The 24,287-nt window shown below is 39.2% G+C and overlaps 1 long non-coding RNA gene across 1 annotated transcript; it reads right to left on the bottom strand.

Moving 5' to 3' along the window:
- Positions 1 to 13,515: 13,515 nt before the first annotated feature.
- On the bottom strand, positions 13,516 to 17,821 carry LOC117674608 (uncharacterized). The gene is made up of 4 exons (XR_015733651.1): positions 17,525 to 17,821; positions 15,540 to 15,991; positions 14,692 to 14,800; positions 13,516 to 13,774 (listed from the first exon to the last, which is right to left on the bottom strand). It is a non-coding gene; the product is annotated as an uncharacterized LOC117674608 (long non-coding RNA).
- Between the last annotated feature and the right edge of the window lie 6,466 nt (positions 17,822 to 24,287).

The raw sequence follows: 24,287 nt of genomic DNA, 5'->3' as shown, positions 1-24,287 counted from the left end.
AAAGTAGATCACAATATTTGGAATTTAGATACAGCCATCCAACTGGCGAAGGCCTGAGATAATTTTCCAGCCATTCCCAAAGCTTCTCCCCTCTTCCTATCTTATGACGTCTATAGACTTATGGATTTTTACATGGCTCATTAAGAATCTGTTAGCTTTTGGAAACCTATTGTGATGATTGGGGGGGAATGTTGGCTTTTCGGCAGGAGAATCAAATGGAAAATAAGGGTGTACTGCAGTTTTACAAGTCTCTTGGAAATTTCAGCTAAAAAGATCAAGGGAAGCTGAAATTGCTTTTTTTTTTCTTACGGAAAAGTGTAAAACCATTTCAGTTTTCTCTCTTTAGAAGGGAAACAAAATAAACTAAAGATGGACACAGGGTAAAGATAACTGGAAGTATCAGCAGCATGAGAAGTTAGGGAACAATAAAATGATTGGTGCATGCTAGTCTAAAATTCATTGTCATTTTGTAGGTATGTTGCTTTATGGACCCACACCTGCCACTTATATCTGTGTAGTGCAAACTCATGCTCCTAGCAGATTGTTTACAAATACAGAAAGCGCCGGTGCCAGACCAAGCATATATGGCTTTTCCATCCAATTATTTTTTCTTCTAATGGGATAATGATTGGGTAGGAAAAACAAATGCAGGGCTAGCCCCATAGAACCCCTAAGTTAAGTATTTGCTTGGAATAGCAGTGGTTTTATAGGCATCCTTAAAGTACCATCAGAGATCTACTCAAGTTTCTTGTATATTTCAATGCATGCCAGGGTATTCTTTAGTCAGGCATTGTTGTGCATTTTCCAAGAATGATGCTCCAACTTCCCCTTTGACATTTAAAGGGACCTTGAGTTGAACTTCTCAAATTGCATTGCACAACTGTTTGGAGCAATGGGATGCCAATAGCCAGTCCTGGACAGATCAGTTCCCACTCAGTTGGTAATGGAATTCACACAGTAGTATTGTAGCCCTGTAGGATCAAATCATGGAAGAAAGTATGTTAATTTTTACTGTATTTTTTTTAAAGAAAGAGGAAAAGAATGGATAATTGTAGCTACCTATGACTCTGCATTCAGATATCTGAAGTGCAAATTTTGGTTTACAGAGGCAACAGATTCTTGGCAAATAATTGGATGAAAAAAATATAAGAGGACTATTCTATCTCATTATCCAGTTTATTATTCTGGAAAGCTAATTTCTGGGTTGCATAAACCTTTGGATCAGGATGTCCAACCTTGGCAACTTTAAGATTTGTGGACATCAACTTCCAGAATTCCCCAGCCAGCATACATGGCTGAGGAATTTTGGGAGTTGAAGTCCACCAGTCTTAAAGTTGCCAAGGTTGGACAGTCCTGCTTTAAATATAATCCAAAATTCCTTCTGTCATAAAGTTATCTTCTTTCTAGAGACTTTCACTACCCAAATAGAAATAATGTGTAAATGGCCTTTTTCTCAGTGGAACTAAGACTATAACACAGCTTTCCTAATGTCATCCATATATGTGGCCACTTTGGTTACCAACATTCCAATCATTATGTTGCCCAGGCTTATACCTGTCTGATTTAACACATATGGAAGGCACCAACCTGGTGAGGACTGCTGTAATATATTTCTTTCAAGCCTCTGTTTTGTGAACCAGGTACATGATTCTTGAGCAGCCAGCTAGAAAGAACCAGGGGTGTGAAGAAAAAGAAAGCGCAATGCTTGTTCAATAAAAAAATAACTCAAAATAAAAGAAAAACAAAGAGGTGGAATGTAAAGAGAGCTGACTGAATAGGCTCAAACTGACATCATGGATTCCTTTGTTCAAATGCTTTGTTCCCAATGGATACATTAATTACAAAGACTTTACTCCACTGGTGTTATGTCCTAATTAAAAGTAGGCTGTGTATGTCATTGTTTCTGAGAATCTTTGGCCTCATGACTGGAATAAAGCTCCAAATGTTTGCAATACAATGGAAAGTAGTGAGGTGGTCAGATTTTGGCAGGCAAGAAAAGAGAAGGAGGCAGGGAAAAAAAGGACATTGTAGCCTGCAGAGAGTTTGGAGCTCAGTTTTGGGATATATAAAAATCCTCCAGCCAGTATGTTGTCAGCATAGACAATTCATGGCATGTGACAACTGATGCTTAACTCAGCCAAACTCCATATTTATTTGTTTCGGGAAAAGAGAGTAGAGGGTTCTATTATTATTTTTTTATGCTTTCCTGATTTTGGCTCATCAGTTTTTATGTTCTCCTTCCCATTGCTGTCTATGGCACCTGTCTCTGTAATAAATTAAGTGTCCAGCCGCCTTTAACGAACCCCAGGGGAAGGAGCTGGAAAGTTATTGCAGGATGACATGTCCTTTTGACAACAGATATGCCCAGGAAACACGCACTCATTAAAATCTGTTAGTTTTATGATAGGAGCTGATCCATGACTCAGCCAGTGGGTTTAAAAATATTTGCATTTAACAAACACAGACACACTTAATGGGTGGGGAGAATGATGATTAACTCTGACATCACAGGAGCAAGTTGCTAAAATATGTACTTGGATGAATTGGAGGGAAAAGATTACTCTAGATTTCTGTGAATTTTTCTCTGGATGCTACCTTATGAGGCATTTTGTTAGCTATTGTTTGTAATGGAATAAGCAGTCACTCACCCAGACTTCAGCTGGACCAGGCAGAAATAGATTTTGTTCAAAAATGAACAAGAAACTCAGTTCAGGCAGGTGACTTCTTGTATGCTTTCCCAAATACCTTCAGTGGTGCCCTTTGAGACCAACCCCATGCTGTGGTTGCGCCATGCCATTTTACAAAACGGGAATCTTTTTGGTAAATAAATAGTGAGTGTAGGTTTTGACCATAGAACAGCCTCTTTTGCAGAACCCTGCAAACCTCAAGCCACATTTTGAGTGTCTGTTTTTGAAAGGTGGAGCTTCCCAGGAGTTTTGGGGCAGGAGGCACAGAGAAGCTGGGAAGAGAAGGGATAAAAGGAACGTGCAGTTCGGCTCAGTCTCCATGGCTTTGCGTGGAAACAATTCCTGCACGTTTGCAACTTTGTTGTTCTCAGAAAGCCACACTTTGCCCGTTTCTATTAATCCTGTAATTCTGAGAAATGCGTGCGGTTCGTTCCAATCTTGCCCATAGTGACAAAATGGCTGAAAGCAAGAAGAGATGTTTCTCTCTCTCCCCCACTCCCCGTTCTTTTGTAACCTTTCTCTCTTTTTACTGGATCCATTCTCAGTGTGGTTTAAACTTTACACTCGCTTCCCTGTTGTTCTGGAGTGTTTGCATGAACTCCATGAACCTCATCACGTGTGCTGGTGTTTATGTTGACACAGGCAGCTTTGCAAGCCTTCTGTTTGTCTTGCCACCACATCTATATGGTTTGGCAGGAGACCCACAGCTTGGTTTCGACTGCTTATAAATCAGCCTTCCCCCCACCCCACCCCCCATCCCCCATGCATACACTTTAGCACCATTTTTTTTTTAATGTATTCAAGGCTGGGCTTCCTTCTCTGCCATGGCTCATATGGACTTGCAGTTGCAGTTTTGCTGGGAGTCTGTTCTGCAGGTAGTTGGCTTAATTAATTGCTTCTCCCCCACCCAATTATCTTCCAGTTCTGCATCTTCCAACATGCTCCTTATTATTTCAGTTAGGGAACAATTCTTCATCTCTGTCATCCCCTATTTTTCTGGGGTCAGGTTACTGTGGTTTCATGCACAGTCCCTTGCTCTTTTTTTTAAGGTACATTGGGACCTGGTATATATTTTCCCCCATTGATTATGTGCAATACTTGAGCATTATCTGAAAGTACCACACATCCTTTTGAAAGTCTCTAACACTTGATTCTTTAGACTGAGCAACAGCAAAAGGCGAATCTTGCATAACCATCTGTGGATGTGAAGAAAATAGTTGTTTCCACCCAGCGGCATCTGAGGAAGTGGAGCAAAGCCAGTGTTGGTAGAATGATAGACTGAACACTGCATTGCAAGCTGTATTGTTTATGGACATGGGAATGACACATCGATGCATGTACAAAAGGGGTGGAGTTTGCAATATCATGCTCCATCTACCATCATGTTGATTGTGATCCCTCCAGAGAGTGCTGCTATTTGTGGCCCATAGAAGCCATTGGGTACTGGCTCTAGGCCAAGGGTGTCAAACTCGCGGCCCATGGGCCAGATGCGTCACGTGACGATAATGTGCTGCCGCGGGTTTGACACCCCTGCTCTAGGCCTTTCACTTTTATACTTTATGCACACCTGGACTGACTTATACATGGCAAAATGTTCTTTGGTTAAAGCTTTCAAATTACAAATAGCATCTCTGTGTCTCTGGAGGAGCTTGTTGCTGGCATCAGAATGATGAAAGCATCACACCACAAATTCCACCACTTTTTGACATCACATTGCATGTACAAAAGAGGTGGCCCCTTTTCTCAGGATGCATTCATGATTGTATCTTCCTTTCCCCTTTTACAGTCACCACTGTCTTTGCCCCCTTTCCCAGTGCTATAAATGCATTTTTGTGACTGCAGCATTTTATTGCTTGCATAACAATGGCTGCCATTAAATCTCACTCTCATTTCATCCTTTCTCTGTGATATAGTTTACTGAGAACAGACTAGACACCAGATCTGTTAAACTGAGCGCCTTTTGTCTAACATGCAGTGGAATCTTACAGAACCTCTCTCAGCTGAAGACATTTTGTCCATTTGTCAAGTAAATGATAAATTTATGTTAATTTAGTTCAACAGAACTTTCTTTCTCTTTAATACAATTAGAGGTTGCTGCAGAATTAAAACAGATGCCATGGATGACCCATGTGCAATTCATTACTCTTATCTATCTTCTTTCTGGCCTATTTTTGGCCAGATATACTGGCTGATATGACTCACTTCTTTTGGAATGCATTGTAGCAGGTTTGCTCTCTCCTTTTCTTAGGACAATTGGTTTGCAAATTACCAAAATCGTTTGCATTTCTTCTCCCCCACCACCAAACAAATTTTGAACACATCTTGCTGTTCTGGGCCATGCAGATTATAGCTTTCCTTATACCTCTTCCATTTTCTGCTGCATGTATCACAGCTTGTTAACTTCTAGGCAATGAATTCAAAATGAAAACAAATAGCAAATGTTAGCTGCTCAAATAAACTTGCAATATTCTTTATATGAGTTACATGAAGATTTAGACACTCTCCCCTTCTCTTCCAGATGGTTATTGAATAGCTTTTACAAATACCCATTTTAAAGCCTGGATATTTTCTCATATAAGTCTGAGAGGATTTTTCAAATGTTTTTGGCTCGGATCTAAATTCTTTAAATGCACAATAGCAGAGTCACCACCAAGCAAATCACCTCAGCTCTTCTATTGTTGGAAGAAATATCCATCTGGTTCAGTTCCAAGTGGGGAGAAAGACACTGGAAACATGGAGGCTGATTGGAAAGATGGTTTATTGATGGACAGGAGGTCTTGGGCAGCTGAAGACATGGAGTGGAGAGGGAGAGGTATTTATACCCTCTCTTGGACTTTGAACTTCAGCTTCCTGTTCCTGTGGCAAGAGCATGTATTCTATTGGCTGTAGTCAGACTCCCACGTGGAATCATGTTTGTCTGAATCAAGTTTGGTTGAACCTTGGGCTGATGTAATGTCCCCAGGTGATTTCACAATGCAGTGAGCCCTGCTGCTAGATGGGTAGAGGGCTAATCCTATAATGTCCTGGAGGGTCATGTCTTAATTCCATCACCCTGGAGCTGAAGATCTAATTGTCTTGTAGACAATGGGCCAAATAACTGCTGGGGGAGATGCTGGGCCAAATATCTGCTGGGGGAGATGCTGGGAGCGTTTCTCCTTTTTTCATCCAGGGAAATATTCTGGCTTTTTAAAATTTCCTAGAATATTTCATTCTTCTAGGAGAGGGGTGGGTCCTAACTTTCTATACTACCATTTATAATGTCCCTGGCTCTTTTCTTCTATGGGTTTCTCCTATCTAGCACAAAGGCAATTCTTTGAGACTTCAGGATCACTAAATGATCAGAGGGAGAATTCTGGTCTTTCCAGCTGCTCCATAAGTGAACATTCCCTGATTCCATTTTTGAAATTTGTCTGCTTTCACTTCTATGGTTTCCTTGAGCTGCTTGGTAGACTCACAATTTCTCTATTCTGCAACAAAATTCATTGCACATGTACTACAGCTATTGTAGCCCATAATTCTATAGGTCATTGACATGTTCTCTCTCTGTGTGTGTGTATGTTCCTGAGAGTGAGAATTTAATGACAGCTAGGATTAGTGAAGCAGATTTTTTTTTTTTTTTATTGAAAAGGTTTTCAAATACAAATTTTTCCCCCTTTTTCCCCCCCCTCCCCCCCCTCCCTAACCCCCCCTCCCCACCCTTCCCCCCCTGTGACTTCTTCGTAACAAAAAAAAACCCTAATTCATAACAGATTACTTACTCCCTCCTCAAAATACTGACCTTTACTTACTAAAAGTATTATAAATCCCCCTTTATCCATACATTTCAGAAAAGAAGAAGAGAAAAAAAAAACAAAAAAAAACAAACACATTATACTATAACTATTATAAAATAACTTCTAATTTAGCATAATAGTGTTTTATATCTATGCATTATTGCAACAATTCAAAACCACCTTCCACTTTAAAACTATACGATAAGTCCTACTTTAATAACATTTCAAAGCGGGCTCCCCATAAAATCTAATTTAACATTTATTCCACTCTATCCATTTCCTCCACTCCCCTAAATGTATCACTTAAAAATCCCTTTTCTTAAACTAATCAGTCTGTAGCTAGCTTATTCACCCACTGTCTTACAAATTTACCATACACAACAATTCTTGATATCTTTAATTCACTGCCCACACTACTTAAAAATATATATATATATATATTCCATTATATCTAAATAAAAAAAGAAAAGACAATAACTTTAAATTTATAGTCCATATAATATCTTCTTGAAGTCTTTCCACTGGATTGTTAAAACCAACATCCATAATAGGGTGACATAGCTTGCGGATGCAACAGTTTATTCAAGATCTCCAATCATATCTGCCCCCATCAGTAGTAAACATCTTCTTATATATATAAAAGTAAAAACAACCACCCGAGTGACATTATAATTGTATTCCATATAATAATAATTGTGGGTTTCATCAGGATTATTAATTTCCATCATCGTATTGGGTAACAACCCGATCTTCTGCATGTCCCAATGTGATTCTCTTGCCTTATAATTCAAGATAATTATAATATATTTATCAACACAAAAAGAAGTTTCAGAGTAGATAATTCAAAACCATCAATTTGAGGCTCTTTCCATGTCCCAAAATTACGGCAATGCAGAGATCTGCCACTATCCTCAGGATGATATTGACCAATATGTCGCCTCCTCTATGTTTTCACATAATCATTCATATTTTAAAATCACTGGCTTCACTGTTGCTTGGGTTAGAAATTTCTATTTTTGTACAACCTATTTCTTTTTTTGTTTTCTTTTTGTGGGTTTGGCCTCCATCCTAATTTTTTGTGTCTCGCATTTCTTTTTTATCCCTTGTATATCCTCTAATTGGTTTCCATGCTTGTCCTTGCCTTGATAAGTCATCACATTAAAATCAGATGGCACTTCTCTCAAATTTGTAGATAATCCAGCTGGGGTATCCGATAAATCCAAAGGCAATTTATCTGGTACAGTCTCTGTCTTTAGTTCCAGCTCCTTCTGCTTATCCTGTATTATATCTGAAGACGTTAAATTCATTTTCAACCTATTTTGATAAAATTCTTCCGCTCTTTCAACAGTATTTAACTGGTATCTTTCTCCTTGATATCTCAATATAATACCAACTGGGACGTCCCACCGGAATTGAATATTTCTCCTTTTTAACTCAGACACCAGAAAGCCAAATTTCTTCCTTTCCATTAATATCTTAGGTGGGAGTTCCTTGTAAATCCAAATCTTTCTTCCATACAATTGCAAATTAGAATTGAAGGAATTTTGCACAATTTTATTCCTAATTTCTTTATCTGAAAAATAGATTACCACATCTCTAGGCAATTGCCTTTGCTTGGCAGTCCAGGAGTTTATTCGATAAGCTCTGTCAATCCTACAAAACACTTCCTCAGGTTGAATCTTTAAAATCCCAGCTAGAAATTCAGAAGATATTTTCCTTAAGTCATCTCTGTTATTTTCCTGCAAACCTCTAAGTCTTATTGCATATTCTGTGAAATTATATTGTATCTTTAGAACCTCTTTTTGAATCCTCTGTTGCAGATATTCTACATTACCAGACTTTTGGTCAGCATCCATTTTAAATTTTTCTTCTGAACTATAATCCTGAATATTTAACAAATCATTTTCAATTTTTTGAATTCTATTGTCCAATTTATCTTGAATTTCATCCATTTTTGACTCTAGTAAATTAGTATTTGTATCCAACCGAATCATGAATTCTGACACTTTTAAAAATTTTTGCTGCAAAAAGTCAAACTTGGATTTCACCAATTCCTTAGTTTCCTGCTTAAATTTTTCAAGTTGCTGATTCACAATCTCATCCCTTCTTTCAATCTCCTCTAAGAGAAATTCTATTATATTAAAATCAGGTTTCTGGGACTGAAGAGTTAAAACTTGTTCCTTTAAATTCTTAGTGGGGGAATCCCCCCCACCTATTTGTTTGTCTAACTTCACAAGCCTCAGTGCCATGTTTCCGCCTAAGCAGGCTTTGTTAGAAGAAGAAAAAAAAAAAAAACAAGACAAAAGACTTCCAGCCAGCAACACTCAAGCCTCCAGGGAAAAAAGAGAAAAACAAAAACAGGAGCGGAGTTTTGTCTACAAATGTAGCCAGTGGTATTTATTCCGCTACATTGTAATAATAAAAAACGGAAGAACTTTCCCTCTCAAACTCTTCTCCAGCCGCGGAAGACGCCATTTTAAAAAGAAACTTTTTTCCTCTTTCTCTTCCTCTATTCTCTTAAATAATTTTTAAAAGATAAGTAAAATACTTGCGCTTCAGTATTACAGGTCCAGCTCACATTTTCTTTGAGTAATCTGTCAAATTCGCAGGCTTGCTTTTGACGCCTGGCTCTGCATTAGCAGAGGTCTCCCAAAGCCCGGAGCAGCGGCTGGGGATGCGGGGCATCTCATCCGCTCCGTCCCAAAAGTAAAAGAAAAACTTTTGGGACTCTGCAGAGAGTTCTACCCACCCCTGCCGGCTCTATCTCCGTTTCCTCATGGGAACGGAGTTTTTTCGAGCCGCCGTTCCGTTGTGAAGGCGGCTCTAACAGGCAGTGGAAGCTGACGATCCCAAAGGAACGTCTGGCGGCGGCCAGCAGCAAACAGGAAGTCAGTGAAGCAGATTTTTTAACGATAAAATCTTCCAGTTCGTATTCAGGCCTGATTATGGGACAGAAATGGCATTGGTCATGCTTGTTGATAATCTTCGGTGAGAGAGGGATGGGGGTAGTGTACTCATCCTTGCTCTGCTTGACCTCTTAATGGCCTTCAATACCACTGATCATGGCATCCTTTTGGGCTGGCTATGTGGACTGGGGCTCGGTGGTATAGTCTCAGGCTGGTTCAGTTCCTTTCTCCAAGGCCAGTTCCAATTGGGAGTAAGAGGTTCAGCTCGGCTAGTATCTTGTGGCCTGCTATAGGGCTCAGTATTCTCTCCACTCCTTTTAAACATCTAGGTGAGGCCTCAGGGTGAGATCATCTGTCACCGTAGGTTGAGGTGTCAACAGTATGCTGATGGTAGTCAGCTTTATATCTCCATCCCTGGTGATCCAAATGATGCTGTGGCTGCCCTTTTGCAGTGCCTGGAGGTTGGGGGGAGGGTCTGGATAAAAACAGCAGGCTTTGACTGAACCCTGGCAAGACCGAAAGGCTTTGAGTGCATGGGCTGCCAAGATCTGGAACTTTGTCATCTTTAATTCTGGATGGAGTTGCACTACCCCAGATGGATCCAGTTAGCAATTTGGGGGTTCCTTGAACTTGCGACTCCTGCTTGAAGAGCAGGTGACTGTAGTGGCTAGGACAGCTTTTGCACAACTTTGGGTGGATGCCAATTGTGGCCATTCCTGGATTGGGAGTCCCTGTGTTCAGTCATTCAGGCCCAAGTCATCTCTCGACTGAACCACTGCATGGGGCTACCCTTGAAGAACATTCAGAAGTTGCAAAGTGCTGGGGTCAGTTCCTGGGGTCTCAAGAATGGTCCATGTAACACCACTGCTCCACGAGCTGCATTGGTTGCCGGTCTGCTTCCGTGTGCATTTCAAGATGTTATAGTATAGCCTTTATTGTCATTGTACATCTTATATACAATGAAATTGGTTTAGCCTCTCTAGTGCAATCCATAACAGAAAATACAAAACAACATAAATAGTATAGAGAATAATCCCTATACAAGTAATTGGGGAAAAAAGACTAATTGTAAGTTTCTGTACATGCGTGGAGTTATTGTGATTGTGTTTAAGAGTCTGACAGCCCATGGGTAGAAGCTGTTTTTAAACCTGTTTGTCCGGCTGGCTATGCTTTGATGTCTTCTGCCTGATGGTAGAAGTGTGAAGAGACTCTGAGTATCTTTCTTAGTCTGCTAAAGCAGAGACACCTGGCAATGTCATCTAGTGGTGTTAGAGAGCAACCAATGGTTTCTTGTGCCGAATTGATCACTCTGTGTAGTGCCTTCCTGTCCGCGACTATTAGACCAGCATACCATACTGTTATATAGTATGTGAGGACACTTTCTATCATAGACTGATAGAAAGAAGTCACCAGCCGTTGTTCCACCTGATTTTTCCCAGGACTCTAAGGAAATGAAGTCTCTGTTGAGCCTTACTAACCACAGGGACGTGTTGTTTTTCCAGGTGAGATCTTGACTAATGATCACTCCCAAGAATTTAAAAGAGGAAACCCTCTCCACACTGCCCCCCTCAATATACAGTGGGGCAGGTTCCTCTCTGTGCTTCCAGAAATCTAGCACCATCTCCTTTGTCTTGCTAGTATTTAGATGTAAGTTGTTTTTTGAACACCATATGGATACCTTCCCTGTATGCTGATTCATCCCCTCCAGTTATAAGCCCCAACACCAATGTGTCATCTGCAAACTTTATTATGGTGTTAGATGGATTCGAGAATATGCAGTCATATGTATACAGCGAGTACAGGAAGGAGCTGAGCACGTAGCCCTGAGGGGAGTCTGTGCTGAGCTTCAGGGTGGAAGATGTCAGAGACTCAACCCTTACTGTTTGTGGATGGTCTGTCAGGAAGTCTTTGACCCAGTCACAAATGAAGGGAGGGAAATTCAGGTCAGTCAGTTTTTCAATGAGAATGCCTGGTAAGATGGTATTAAATGCCGAGCTATAGTCCATAAAAACCATTCTGACATAGTTCCCAGATTTCTCGAGGTGTCTCAATGCAGTATGTAAAGCAGTGGTGATGGCGTCTTCGGTCGACCTGTTGCTTCTATAAGAAAACTGGTGTTGATCAAAATTTAATGGAAGACAGGACCTGAGGTGTTGTAAAACCACTCTCTCAAAGCACTTCATCACTGTAGATGTCAGTGCAATGGGTCTATAGTCATTCAGGCTGTTTATGGCTGCTTTCTTCAGAACTGGAATGATTGTGGCTGCTTTCAAGTAAGATGGAACTCTAGCCAATTACAGGGAGATGTTAAAAAAATCATCATTGGTCATCATTTTTAAAGCCCTTCGTGGCATAGGTTCAGTTTACTTGAGGAATTGTCTAATGGATTGTGTTCTGGTAAAAAAGGCATGCTGCTGACCCCATCAGCCCAATTATTCCAGCTGGTGGGATCCAGAAGGGACTTCTCTGCCTTTGCTCCTGTCCTGTGGAACATCTTTCCCTGCAGTATGAGGTCAGCCCTGACCTTCCTGATTTTCTGGAAGAGCCTAAAAAGCTGGTTCTGCCAGTTAGCTTCGGGCTCTAATGGGGGAGTATCAGGAGTGGGTTCTATTTACCTTTACTATTGGTTTGCAATGGGAGCACACACACCTCTGCGCATGGGCAGATCGTACCTTATGACATCCGGGCAGGTGGCCAGAGCCTCCCGCTGCTTTTAGTACCGGTTCACAAGAACCGGACAGAACCAGGGGCAACCTACCATTGGGGAGTATCACAGTGGAAGTGGTTGATCAATTTATTTTATTTATTTATTTATTTTATTTAAATTTGTATACCGCCCTTCTCCTGGTGGACTCAGGGTGGTGCACAGCCAAGTAAAAAACATCCAATACAAAATTTAAAAATTTAAAAGAATTATACCCTTTGGGTATAACAGATCCCACCTCTCTCCCATCCTGCTTCACTCCCCCATCTTTTAATTGGGCCACGAATTTCTGGATTTTTATACTAACTTATTTATGTTTTTAGTTTATATAGTTTTTATTTTTCAATGATTGTAAGCCACAGAGTGTCCTAGTGGTAAGATGGGTGGCCTATGCATTTTATAAATAAATAATAGAAAGGGGATTTATTCACAGGAAATCCATTGCAGAGAAAAAGCTTAGCACCTAACTGTCTACATCCTACTAGAAAGAGAGTCACAGCATGTTATGCAAGGATGCCTGTGAAGAAAGGCAAACGTAAATGATTTCAAAGTAGCAATCTTGTAAAACGGCAGGCAGAGTAACAGACAAATAGGGTTACAGAATATATAATTAATATTCTATGCACACCCTGATATTCCTTTATGGTCAGTACAGTAGTGGCCAAAATTGTGCAAACCTTTTGGGAAAAGCATATTTTTGAGGTTTGATGGCTAATAACACTTTATTTTGGAGTTTCAAGATAATCATATTCCATTGCTGGAATGGCCTGGGAATAGCCCAGACCTTAACCCAACTGAAAATCTATGGAGCCGATCAGTGATGGGATTCAAGTAATTTAACAACCGGTTCTCTGCCCTAAAGGTTTCTTCCAACAACCAGTTTGCCAAACTGTTCAGAAAGTTAACAACTGGTTCTCCAGAAGTGGTGCGAACTGGCTGAATCCTACCATTGGAGCCGACTAAAGAAACTTGTTAGTCAGAAGCAACCCAGCAATAAAACTCAGTTAATAGAAGCAATCATTCAATCTTGGTTTCACATTATAACAGCTGCAGAACTAAAAGACTTGGTTCACTCCATGGGAATACATAATTCATGCTAAAGGTTATTCAACTAAGTATTAACTGGCGTGATAATTTTTGTATATCTCATTTTTTCTACATGTTTTACTTTTCTTCTTTATACTGTAACTGCTATTCTAATAGCAAATCCTTCATAAAAGTTATTGCATTATATTCTTGATTAAATTAACTTTCATTGATATATAATTTTATGATACTACTTCCCCCCAAAATTGGTGTTATTAGCTAGTTTTAGAAAATACACTTTTCCCAAAAGGTTTCCATAATTTTGGCCACTATTGTAGGTTCAGAGATGCTGAGGAATCCATGTCATTGAATTCATATCTCCAAAAGAACAAAGATGAAGTAGAATAACCATGTAAAAGTCTGATTGTACCTCATTATGATTTTCCATTAGTGTGAAGAGTACGTGGCAATAACAAATGGTACAGATGAATTTATGTAGCTGTCAAGAAACTGCTAAGATGTGACAAACTTTCTCTCTGGAACCAAAATGATGAAAGATTGCAAAGCAAACATTGTAAGAGGAGAGTTTTCCATCTTAATGTCTGTTTTTACTACATTCTTCATTAGGCAGTTGTATTCCATGCTGATTCCATTCACTTGAAGTTCAAGATCTGAAAGCTTTGGAAAGACAAAAAAGCTTAGTGTGTTTGTTTGACCTTGCTCCCCAGTGATCCTGAAATATTCCCAAGAGGCAGAATTACCCATCTTCATAGGTTCCATAAAGCTTCCTTCTGATTCCTAGAAACTCAGGCCAAGTGTGTTTGTCTGCATGCATGTGTGCTCACATATTTATATGGTTATTACTCACATTCACTTTTTTAAAAAGAAAAAAAAATACTTTTCTCATTTTGCTGGAAAAAAAATGCAGAAATACATTTCATAAAGCCAATGAAGCAAAATATCAACCGATCTGAAGTCAGAGTACAGTACATATAAAATGATTGCAATGAAGAAGTTGTAGATGTTTTATAACAGGGGTGTCAAACTCAAGGCCCGGGGGTCGGATCTGGCCCATTGGGTGCTTAGATCTGGCCCGCGGGGCCACCCTGGACATAGCAAAGGACTGGCCCGTGGTGCCTCTGCCAGTGCAAACGGTGCTCGTGAGGGCCAGGGGCAGCCCCCCCCCAAACTCCGTTTTTGCTGGCTGAGGGTTGCAGGACACCATTGCAGCCGAAAACAGAGCTCGGGAGGCTGTTATCACTGGCCACAGGTGCCCCCGACATGAGTGATGTCGAGCTGGCCATGCCCACCCTGGCTATGCCCACCCTGGCCATGCCCACCCTGGCCCCCTGAGGTTAAACACAACTCTGATGCAGCCCTCAAGGAAGTCAAGTTTGATCTCCCTGTTTTATAAGAATTGTCAGATGTGGTGGGGATTTTCAAGATGAGGAGAAGTGAGAAGTTAATGTTTCCTTTTTTTTTTTTTTTTGCCATGGTAGAGAAATTGTGCACTCAGAGACTGAAGAATGACTAAATGTAAAATTCTCCTACTTTCAAATTCCTAGGAAGGGTGGGCGACGTTTTGTTGCTGTTACCTGCCTTCTCATTTCCTTCAGCTATCCGACTTCATGATGTCTTGAAGCAGTTTGACTGTTCTCACAGGGGTTTGCCAGAGAAGGATTTGGTGAACCACAAAAAAGCAATCTGGTAAAGGTCAAATAAATCATGAGAATGCAGGATAAAGTTTTGCTTACTTTTTTGGAGGCTATATTTGGAAGGAAATAGGATCTGCTTATGTGAATGCACATCTATTAAATGTCTGGGAACTTTTTGATGGCTCTCAAATAAAAACTTGGAGAGGAAAGAAATACCAGTGTTGGAATGAGCCAGCAAGTATACAGTTTAGCATATTAGGAAAAGGAATTTTGACAGAGCTTATCCAGGAAATTCCACCCCTTCTCTAGCCATCTATATCTTCAGGCCTATACAGTATTATTCACGATTGATTTTTGACATTCCTTGAGGAGTTTATGCCTTCCCATTTTATCATCACAGCAACTTTGGAAGGTAGATCAGACTGGGAGATGGTTCTGCATCTATAAAAATCCAGCAAGCTCCATGGCTGACTGAGGAGCTAAATTCAACATTATCCAGGCTTGCTGTACTATAGAATGAGACTCCTTATGTTATAGAGAAAATGATTCAGGAAATCTCAGGAGAATATAGGAGGGGTGTGTTCTTCAGAGGAGATTGAGAGAATAGGATACCCTTGGGGAAAGATAACTAGAGGGCTCTCTTCAAAAATTATATGAATCTGTTCGTTATCATCCCTAAATATAGAACATACAGTAGTTTGGGTTTAAATTAAAGGAAGGCAAATTCCAGTTGAATATTAACAAAAACTTTCATACAGTCAAAGCAATTTGATATCAGAACTGGTTACCTAGAGCAGTGATATGCTTCCTATTGCTAGATACGTTCAACAGAAGCTGGATGGTCATCTTTTGGGAGTGGTTTAATTTGGATTTATCCACTGAGCAGATTGATGGACTTAGTAGCCTGCATAGCTCATGCCATGGCATTTTCTGCTTTTACAAATATGGATATTAGATGGCATAAAGGAAGAGAAATTGAGAGGCAAAAGTTTGTTTTCCTCTTTAAATCATAAACAGTACACCCTAAATTTCTAGATGCTGTAAAATGATGAAATGAAAGAGAACAATGTCACAGTCTTGAAATTATAGCTGCATTGTTTTTTCTTTTGGATTTTAACATCATTCGAATAAAATCTATTAGAAAAGAATTTGCTTCTGATCTTTCGGTGTGTAAGTATCAGTTTCATCACATAGTGATATCTCCAGCAAGTTTCTTTGGTTGAATAATCTTTAATTCACTCTGGAAAAAAAAGGATAATGGAATCATGGAGTTGGAAGGGCCATTGGAGGTCTTCTAGTCAAATCTCCCCAAAAATCCTCAGACTTTCCCAAACAGATGTTCATTAATGAAGCACCTACAACTTTGAGAGAGAGTCTGTTCCACTGGTTAATAACTTTTAAGTTAGAAAATTCCTTCTTATTTTGAGTTTGGATTTTCTTTTGGAAAGCTTCCATTGATTTGTTCGTGTCCTACTCTTAGGAGCTATGGTGAATAAATTCACCTCTTCTTCTCTGTGACAGCCCTTTAAGTGTTAGAAGAATGCTATCGTGTCTTCCCTTAGCTTTCTCTTACTTATGCTAAATGTCTGCACTTCCTTTAGCAGTTCTTTTTAGCTTTCAAGCCCCCTTCTCTCTTCTTTGCATTCCTCAGTTTTTCCAGTTCACAGATACCCTTCTTCTATTGCTGTGACCAGAACTACAGTAGTGGCCAAAATTGTGGAAACCTTTTGGGAAAAGTGTATTTTCTAAAATTAGCTAATAACAACACTTGTTTTGGGGAGTCGTACCATAAAATTATATATCAATGGAAAGATAATTTAATCAATTTATTTCAATTTATTATTATTATAGTCTTAGACCAGAACAAATAAAAGCACTCAGTATATATATACTTAAAACTTCTAGTATAAAATAATAAATAACAACTTAAAATCTATAATACGATCCGGTGTCAATTATACATGGTCTGACTATACAATAATAAATTTTTTAAATCAAGAATGTAATGCAATAACTTTTATGAAGGATTTGCTATTAGAACAGCAATTATGGTATAAAGAAAAAAAGTGAAACACGTAGAAAAATCGAGATATACAAAAATTATCACCATAGAAAAAAATGAGATATACAAAAATTATCACTACAGAAAAAAATGAGGTATACAAAAATTATCACGTCAGTTAATACTTAGTTGGGTAACCTTTAGCATGAATTACGGCCTTACAACGTCTTCCCATGGAGTGAACCAAGTCTTTTAGTTCTGCAGCTGTTATAATGTGAAACCAAGATTGAATGATTGCTTCTATTAACAGGGTTTTATTGCTTCTGACTAACAAGTTTCTTTAGTTGGCTCCATAGATTTTCAATTGAGTTAAGGTCTGGGCTATTTCCAGGCCATTCCAGCAGTGGAATAGGATTATCTTGAAACTCAAAAAAAAAAAAAAAAAAGTGGTGTTATTAGCCATCAAACCACAAAAACAAACTTTTCCCAAAAGGTTTCCATAATTTTGGCCACTACTGTAGACATAGTATTCCAGGTGTGGTCAGACCAGCAGAGTACAGAGAGGAACTATCAGTTCCCATGCTATTCCTCTGTTGACAGCTCACAATTTCATTAATTCTTTTGGCAGCTGAGCATCCTGCTAGCTTACGCTTGATCTGTGGTCTACCAAAATACCCAGAACCTTCTCTACTGCTGAGCCAGATACCACCTATCTGATACTCAAGTTTCTGGTTTTTTTTTTTTAAATAAACATAACTCTATATTTCTTGCCATTGAACTGCTGGCAAGTTTGTTGAATAGGGCCCAATATTTGTCAATCAAGTTCCTTTTGAACGTTGAGCCTCTTTTCTGACATCATAGAAAACCATCCCTGCTGAAAGTCTTCTTTTTGCTTGGTATCTCAGTAATTGCCAGGCTCTGCAAACCTATTGAATGGTCTCTTTTTCCAGTGGTTCATTCTCATCTCAATCTAATCTCCCACTAGCCATTTCCCAAGTTAGCCATTTCTTTCTTGCCTCTCCCCATTTCGCCACAGACTTTCAGCATCCAGTTCCTGGAGCTTGAATCTTCTGGTAGGCATTCCATTTAGAATTTTTGTCTTCCAACACTCTTCCAGCTGCCCTGGCAACCTATAAACTGGAGTTAAAGGGATTAGGAAAAGTACCAAAAAAAAAAAAAGACGCTGCGACTCTAGAAAGGGTGAAGAGAAGAACAACAAAGATGATTACGAGACCGCCTTCTGCTACCAAAAGCCTCTCACTGACCAGTACGCTCCCATAGAGAGGAGCTTCTCAGGGTGCTGTCGGCCAAACAATGTCGACTGGCGGCCCCCAGGGGGAGAGCCTTCTCTGTGGGGGCACCTACCATCTGGAACGAGCTCCCCCCGGAGATACGGAGGATCCCGGATCCGCGCACGTTTCGTCGTGCTCTCAAAACATTTTTATTTCAGCAGGCTGGCCTGGCCTAACTCTCCCTTTTAAATTTTTAAATCGTTTAATTTGTTTATAAATTGGGTGTTTTAAATTTGTTTTGGCCAAAAAAATTAATAATTTTAATGGATTTTTAATGTTTGTATTATCTGTATTTTATCTTGGCTGTTCACCGCCCTGAGTCCTTCGGGAGTAGGGCAGTATAGAAATTTGATAAATAAATAAATAAGATTATGGGTCTGGAGGTTAAAACATGTGAAAAATGGTTGTAGGAATTGAGTATACTTTATCTAATGAAGATAAGGACCAGGGTAACCAGCAGTTGTCCAATATTTGAGAGGCTGTCACAGAGAAATGCTATCCTTCAAAGCATTTGTGGGTAGGACAAGAAGTAATGGATGGAAGCTTATCAAGGAGAGATCCAACTTAGAACTGAGGAGAAATTTCCTGACAATGAGAACAATTTACCCGTTGAATGGCTTGCCTCCAGAAGTTATGGGTGCTCCATTACTGGAGATTTTAAAGAAAATATTGGACAGCCATTTGTAGAGAATGGCATAGGGCTCCTGCTAGAGCAGGGAGTTGGACTAGAAGATCTCCTTACAATTCTGTTATTCTGTATTCTATTCTGTATATTTTGTTCCTAAATTGCCATTTCTCATCATATTATCTTTACAATTTACAGGGGCTTTTCAATGCAATAGAGCAGGGGTCCTCAAACTCGTCAGCTTTAAGACTTGTGGACTTCAACTCCCAGAATTCTCCAGCCAGCATAGCTGGGAGTTGAAGTCCACAAATCTTAAAGCTGCCAAGTTTGAAGACCTCTGCAATAGAGGAACAGTGGCAAGCATTCTGGAAAGCCTTCAGAAAATGTTAATGCTTTTGTTTATTTTACTTTTTTCTAACCATCAACATTGCCTCACATAGCTTACCATCATAGCCACTTCTCAGCATTTTTTCCCCTTCTGAGCCACCAGACAAATGCACATAAATACATTGAGGGATTGGGAAGGGACAAGATTTCCTGAGATTAAGACAATGCTTTATTTCTGTTATGGGAAAAAATGCATAAAATGCAGAGATGCTAGAATCCTCAAAGAAGAGATGAACAGTAGAAAGCCAGGGATTTGGATTGGGCAGAGGACTTTGTGGGCAAGGGGGAAGAACAATTTGGATCTATTTATAGCTTGAGACTTCTTCCCCAACCAATTAAGTGGCCACGAATTTGCTTATAGTGAAATGTCCGTTGTGTGATTTCTTTAAAAGAAGAAACTTGAATTCCACAACTGGTGAGTCTGAAACAGTGGAGGGTTGCCCCCGGATCTCACCGGTTCTATAGAACCAGTAGTAAAACTGGCGGGAGGCTCCGCCCACTGACCCTGACATCATCAAAATGCTTCTGTGCTTGAGCAGAAGAGTGTGCGCGTGTGCAAGCGGCCCCGTTGTGAACCAGTAGTAAAGGTAAGTAGAACCAATCCCTGGTCTGAAAAGTAGATTTGCTGTGTGTGTGTGTGTGTGTGTGTGTGTGTGTGTGTGTATGATATGAATAGAATAGAATAGAATAGGATAGAATAGAATAGAATAGAATAGAATAGAATAGAATAGAATAGAATAGAATAGAATAGAATAGAATAACAGAGTTGGAAGGAACCTTGGAAGTCTTCTAGTCCAACCCCTGCTTAGGCAGGAAACCCTATACCATTTCAGATAAATGGTTGTCCAATCTCTTCTTAAAAACTTCCAATATTGCAGCACTCACAACTTCTGGAGGTGAGTTGTTCCACTGATTAATTGTTCTGACAGGAAATTTCTCCTTAGTTCTAGGTTGCTTCTCTCCTTGACTAGTTTCCATCCATTGCTTCTTGTCCTGCCTTCAGGTGTTTTGGAGAATAGCTTGACTCCCTCTTCTTTGTGGCAGCCCCTGAGATATCAGAACTAGGGAGAGAGTAGAATTTGGTCTCAATTTATATTCTAGTCATTTGCCCTGTCAGTGTTGATTGGGAGTGGTCTCAGTGGTTCTTTGGTTCTTTACTGTTAGCTTGTTTGGCAGTTCCTTGATTGGGGTATCGTTTACTTCTTTTTGGCCTGATGTTAATGTTGGTGATAATCTCTGTTCATCTGGGTATTGATTGCTGGTTGGGACACCTCTCCCCTCTCCCAGCAATCAATATGCAGAAAAGCAGAGATTAACAGCAGAAAACTTTTATCTGGGATTCTAGAAGCCCAACCAGCAAATACTCTGCTTTCAAAGATTGGTGGCATCTCAGAGGGCATGGCAGGGATCACTTTGTGCATCTTGCACTCTTTTTCTGGTTACCTGGAAGCTGCACATGGATCAACTCATAGTGTTTCTTGCATGCTCCTTTACTTTCAGAATCAGGAGAAGGGAAAACTATCACAGGCTAATTTCACATTGTTTTATGGAATAAAAATGCTCTTGGTACACTGCCTTTAGAAATGCGTACAGCTTTGTATAACTTTGGTTGTGTAACAGAAAAAATACATAGGGATTATGAATGGTGGTAGGAGTACTAGTGCATAACAATTTTTAATGTTCCCCCAGGATTTCAAACTGTGCAGAATAGTTATTATACATTATATCTGAAATCTTTACTACCATCCGGTTAGGTAGTCCAACTGATGCAGAAAGGCTGTGTTCCCTGCAACTTTTCTGGTCCTAGAATAATGTATTTCTGGGGATATACAGAAATTTACAAAAATAAGAATAGACAGCACAGGCAAATTGTCATCTGGGAAGGAGGAAGGATAACAAAATACAAAGCTGAAGCTTGGGTTGAGCAAGCTTAGGTTGAGCAAGCAAGAGACAACAAGGAGATAAAACGAGGAAATAAACCTTAGCTAGCCAACAGCTGACAATAAAGAATAGACAAACTCATTAACTTGAAGTAGTGTGGTATTCTGCTTGAGGGAAGTTGAATTATTGTTAAAAATAGAAGTAAAAACAAGCAAACAAAAGTAGAATCATCTGAAAAACCCAGCTGACTGCTATATCTTCAGAAAAAAAAACCTATTCATGTGGCGTGTGAAGGAGGGAAAAGAAAGAGAGAAAGTTTATTTTGAGCTAAGAGATGATAATAAATTCACCAAATGTAATTCTAGTTTTAATGCTGTTAAAAATGTTGGTTCCCATTATTATTGGGTGTATAGTCAATCAATCTAGTAAGCAAATCAACAAATTTAGAACAATCATTTTCCTCCCAAATGGACTATAGATAAATTAAACATTGAAAACGTCATCACTGAGTTCTGTAAAATTATGCTTAGTGTAAAAATACAATGTGGAAAGGCTTCTTTTCCTCTTTATTCAGTTTCATCCAGTGAAGATTGGTAGAACTTTTAAAACATAAAAAGAACTTCTTCATAGTGTCCTTGGTTACACTCTGAAATTGTCTATTACAATTCCATGGGATCAATGGGATGACTTTTAGACAAGACCAGACAAATTCATGACGGGGATGACTATCCACAGTGGTGGTTATTTTCTATCTCTGATGTCTAAGGGGAAAGCTTCAAATGTGTATTTCTAGGAAGCATGAGGATGCTATTGCCTGTTTGTGGGCTTCCTACAAACATTTCATGGTAAATAGACTACTGGCCTAAGTAGGCTATAATTTGCACACTTCTTATGTTTTACACCTGTTCTATAAAACCATAGAAGTTTAAATAGGAGTCAGAGGCCTTGCAATCTATCAGAGTGAGGAGTCTCACAGGTTCCAAATACTTTGCACTCCCAAGTCTTGTGCATGAGTTTCCATGTGTCACTTGTTCATGGTCCACACAGTTGAAAACTTATTAAATGCCTGAGGGCTGGAGGGACACAAAGGAAAACTATACACTATTCAATATTTCACCTAAATGTCTAATAGAATTTGAATGGAAAGATGCACATATACACTAAAGAGAGTGGCTAAAAATCACTATTGGGCCAGTGATGTTAAATAAATCAGTCCTGAAACTGGAAAGCATCGTATGAGTTTGGAGATGGGTACAATTTACAGCTTGGTTAGTTTACGGCAATCAACTTTATTATGCATGGACATTTTACACAAATAAGGTCCCTGTGATAGGATTTTTATGTAGTGAGCAAACCCAATTTACAAAATTTACACATCATTACAAAAAAGGCATTAAGAGTTGTCAATCTTATTTTATGAAGTTTTCTCTCTGGTAATTCTATACTTCAAACTAGGGCATACAAAACTTTTGCCACACCTATACTTGAATACTGCTAACCTGCCTGGAACCTCACTGTATTTCAGACATCAATACATTAGAGAGGATCCAGAGATATTTTACTAGAAGAGTACTCAAATCCTCTGCTTGAAATAAAATTCCCTATATTACCAGGCTTGAAAATTTTAGGCCTGGATAGCCTCGAACTACGCCGTCTACATTCCGACCTAAGCTTAGTTCATAAACTTATTTATCAAAACATCCTACCTGTAAATGAGCACTTTAATTTCAACCATAATAACACAAGGGCTATCAATAGATTCAAACTCAATGTAATTCGCTCTAATCTTGATTGTAGGAAATATGACTTCTGCAATAGAGTAGTAAATGTCTGGAGCACTTTACCTGATCCTGTTGTTAGCCTCTCTAATCCCCATACCTTTTACCTTAAATTGTCTACCGTGGATCTTTCATGTTTTTAAAGAGGTCCCTAATGGGGTGTGCATAAGTGCACCAGCGTGCCTACCATCCCTGACCTACTGTTCCCATTTATATATATATATGTGTGTGTGTTTATGGCTATGTTTTGCTTATTTATTTCCTTTTATTTGTGCCAAATTTTTTTCATCTGTCCATGTCTATGTCTACACTGTTACATGTTTCCTTGTACTTGTTGATAGATAAATAAATAAATAAATAAATAAATAAATAAATAAATAAATAAATTTGTTTGCCACTCTGGGCCTCAGAATTCTTGGAGGGGACTGCTGATAGCAAGTACTGGATGTTGTTAATATGGCAGGAATTTAGATGCCAGGAAAAGGGGAAGAATCCTGCCTCTTCTACATATGATATCCAGGAGGGAATGAAAAAAGTGACTTGGGATAATTTGGAATGGTGCACAGAATTAAGCAGAATTAAGCTATCCATACTTGGAAATGGGTAGCTTCCTTGTCAAGTTAACAAATTTTATTAACAGATATAAGCTTTCATGAAAAGGTGCTACCAGACTCCTCATTTTTTGCCACCAAAGATGCTACCTTTTATGCTACCCATATCTGTGATATATATTTCCCTGCCCTTCTGTAATTATTCCATTTTTTCATCCCTGCTCTAGGCTGATTTCTCAATATTGGTTAAAGGAATTTTATTAACATTTTGGAATGGGATAAGCCATTGGCCCATTTCTAGGAAGCGTGATGCTGTTACTGCCTCTTTATGGGTTTCCTACAAATATCTGATGGGAAATAGACTGCTGGCTAAGGTAGGCTGTAATGTGCAGTTACCTTAAGGTTTTCATCCACTCTACAAACTGTTCTACAAACAGCTGAAACTGTTAATCTACCAGGGCACAAGTTGATTGATGTCTGCAGCAAGTTATCATGACATTGCAATAATAATACAGTACATCCATAGTGATGCATGTCATAATGTAAATGCCTTGATGATATTCTTGCTTCCTGATATCTGGCACAAGCACATAAGTCCCAACACTGGCAGAATGATGCCATCATATTCATTTTTTCATTTGTCCCCATAGCCATGGTTCACTGAAGTTCTTCAAGCAGAACATTATGCTGCGTTTTTCTCTCTATACATACTTTTATGAGATGTTAATATTCTTGTTGAACTCTTACAAGACTGTTGTGTTGCCATTTGAAAACTCATGAGATGCTCATTGTTTTTCACATGTGCTTATTTTATTTTCTCCTTTATATAATCGTGGAATCCCACAATTGTAGGATCTCATTAAATGTAGGGGTTCCATGGAGCATCATGCTGACTGGTGTTACTGTATATTAGTAGCCCATGGCTTAAATTGAGATCCAGAAAAACTTTCGAATAACAATGTCATTCAAAGACATTGAATGAATGTCTTTAGGAATGAATGTTATAGGAAAAAAATAAAA

Source organism: Pantherophis guttatus, chromosome 1, assembly GCF_059756535.1.
Source record: "Pantherophis guttatus breed Tessera chromosome 1, ASM5975653v1, whole genome shotgun sequence".
Classification (NCBI taxonomy): domain Eukaryota; kingdom Metazoa; phylum Chordata; class Lepidosauria; order Squamata; family Colubridae; genus Pantherophis; species Pantherophis guttatus.
Note: the sequence above shows the minus strand (reverse complement) of the source record. Positions and strands in the feature narration are given on the sequence as shown.